Below are 3,079 nucleotides of genomic sequence, written 5' to 3'. Positions count from 1 at the left end.
TCTCCAGATGAGTTTTGGGTCTCCATTCAGACCTCCCTCATTTGCATCAAAATGGTTGTTTGTTTTGGGTCTTCTGATACCTGGTACAAAGTCACTTCTTTACATAAAGCACTTTCTTACACATATCTGAGTGTCACTGGATTTGTTTCTCTAGACAACCCAGCCTAACACAATGACCTTGATCTGGTACATCATTAGTCATGTAACTTCCCAAATCTGCTCCATAGGTTGAAGACCTGGTGATAAACCTCTGTGACAGCAGAATATTGTCTTATCCCTGATGGCAGCTATTAGCATACCACTGAAACAGTCTGTGAACATTATCCAGGTTTAATGTTAAATAATTTATTCACATTCATCATAAATCCATAAATTCTATGAATGCTGGCACATCTGTGGTTCCCTCTGAGAATAAGAAAGTTCTTGGAGTATTTGATTTTGTAGGCCTATAAGAGGCAGATAGTCTCCAGGGACTACTATACCTGATCTATGTTGTCCCTTGGAAACAGTAATTGCATTCTGGGTGGGAAGCAATTGTACTCAAAGAGTCGAAGCAAATTATCATATTGCCCATGGATGTCACCATCTATTTTGAGTGGCCCTTCAAGTTCTAGTAGGACAGTCTGACTGAGTTAGGTCTTTCCAGACTTTAAGCACAGGCCTCTGATTTTGTTTTCCTGGAGCTGAACATTCTTCCCAGGCTTGAACCGTCTCCTTTCCAGCAGCCATTGGATGGTGCTGTTGATGTTGAGTTTATCTATATCCACCATCGCCATCTCACCACAAACACTTCTGTCAGGGCACTGCTGCTGGCTTTCCCCGAGGATTCACAACGCCTCCCCACACAACAAGCACAGAAGTGGTGGCGGTGGTTTGGGTAGCAGCCGAGGCAAGTCTCCCCCAGTGTGCTCCACTCCCTACTTCTTCCTTCTCTTCCCACTGGAACCACAGTAAGAACAAAAGGCATGATGTCAATTCTTTAGGAGTTATGTTCTTTGCATAGACCACTGAGTCAAATGGTACAGTCTACCTGTAGTTGACCCAATGCATCCACTCCTGGGTTTGGCCAGCCTGAGGAATGGAGGCTAAATGCTGGAATCCCAGGAGGTTTGTTGGTGAGCTTAATTAGGTAGGGCAAGTCAAAAGAACTTACTTAAAACTAATGAAATTAATGTAAAATTTATTGGAAAGAATTCTAGTTTTTTCCCCCTGCAATATTCCAAGATGTTCATTTCTTCTCTAATCTATCAAACTCATTCATTTTTATCTCCTTTTTCTGTTCTTTGAAAAGAAATACCACTATTCCCTTAAAATTTCTATACGTGAAAACTACTACTGCATTTTAAAATACTTTAAAGCATTATGATGACCGAGTTATATAGGCACAGGCTTTCAAGTTTGGGTTGGACATATTAAATTTATATCGGTAGCCGTACATCTAGGGGAGGTACCCAGAAAAGATGAGAATATGAGACAGAAAATTGAAGGAGAAGTCAGAATTAGAATTTGAGATACAGGAGTTGAAGCTATGAAAATGGATTAAATCTGGTGGTGGTAGTAGGGAGAAGAATATAATAGGAGGAAAGAAAATAGATGATATTTGATCCTAGGTGAAAACCCCATTTAAAGGTAGCCAGAAGATTTAATGACAATTAGACTTGGAAGATGTGAGAAGACAAGAGAAAACCCTAGTAATACAGTAGTTCCAGGGGGAACATTGTCCAAAGGTATTACATCATAGAAATGGGAACTCTAGAAAGACTACTGAGGAGAGCTGAGAAACTAGTGAATCTGGCAATTAGGAGATAATTAGCAATTTTCAAGTAAGGAGGATTTAAAATATGATCATGTCAGGAACTTTTTCAGTAAAAAGCAAGCAGGATAGTAGATCGATCGCATGGTTAAGAGATTTTTTTTCTGAAATGACTGAGTACGTTTTACTTGTAGATAATGGAGGAGCCAGGGAAAGGGAGTTGATGGTGCAAGAAAAAAAGGTGGAAGTTGCAAAAAAAAAGATGATTGAAATCAAGAATACAAAATAAGAAATTTCTTGAAACGGAAGAGACAAATATAGGCTTGTTTGTGTGTATGTGTGTGTGTTGAAAGTTAAGAGGACTTGAAGCAATTGCTGATGAAGATGAAAGCTTTCTATATGAATTACAACCCAAAGTAAAGAAAACCAAAATCTTCAAACTGTACCAATAGACAAAACCCTGATAAAAAGACAAGATTGAAGTTGTTAAGGATTTCATTTTACTTGATTACTCCACAGTCAACACTCATGGAAGCAGCAAACAAGAAATCAAATGCTGTAAATTGCATTCCATTGGCTAAATTAATGATATTATAGGTAGAATTACTATCTGCCCCATGAAGATGACAAAATGTTCCTCAATAAAACAATGGTGCCTCTAAAGTGCCCCAGGAACATATTTAAAACATAAGCATATGAATGGATTTTGAGCTTCTGCTTAGTAGTAGCCTTAATCTAAAAATAATTATGTCTTATGACATGGCCCTACTCAATACTAGCCTTCCTGAGGAGATCACTAAAGATATGGGTGCTGAAGCAAAGAGTGGTGAAGAAATCACATGGTGCCCAGATGTCAGAGGAGCCAGCCCCTAACAGATCATCAAAGGCCCTGCAGGCACAATTGTACAGCAATAATAAGTAAAGATTATAGTAAAATCATAGAGAATAAGAGAGATAGAAAGAGAGAGTGAAATACAGGAGTCAGACACATGTCATGGTAGCATACTCACCTCAGCTCCTCTTGGTTGTACACATGGGAATGGGAGATGAGAGGGCAGGAAAGAGAGCGATTTATTGCTAACCAAGGCTTATATATCTTTAGGGGTGCGTATGCCTCCTAATTAGAGGTGAAGACATACGTCACAGGAAGGGGTTGTACAATAAGCCTAAGCGTAATAGGAAGGGGATGAGCCAGGGATGTACACCTAATAGGAAGGGGAGGGACTAGGGGTATACATGTGACAAGAAGGGCAGACCATAGATTCATGATGGTGGCCTAACCTTGGTCACCCTTGAGTGGGCTTGACCTCCCTGGGTTCTCTCCTT

At 39.8% G+C, this 3,079-nt stretch overlaps 1 pseudogene; it reads right to left on the bottom strand.

The window, feature by feature from the left end:
• Positions 1-198: 198 nt before the first annotated feature.
• LOC101645622 lies at positions 199-770 on the bottom strand (annotated as a pseudogene).
• Between the last annotated feature and the right edge of the window lie 2,309 nt (positions 771-3,079).

Source organism: Echinops telfairi, unplaced genomic scaffold (genome assembly GCF_000313985.2).
Source record: "Echinops telfairi isolate 266 unplaced genomic scaffold, ASM31398v2 ScPeMD7_7468;HRSCAF=8506_0, whole genome shotgun sequence".
Lineage (NCBI taxonomy): Eukaryota > Metazoa > Chordata > Mammalia > Afrosoricida > Tenrecidae > Echinops > Echinops telfairi.
The sequence above is the reverse complement of the archived record's forward strand: the minus strand, read 5'-3'. Positions and strand labels throughout refer to the sequence as shown.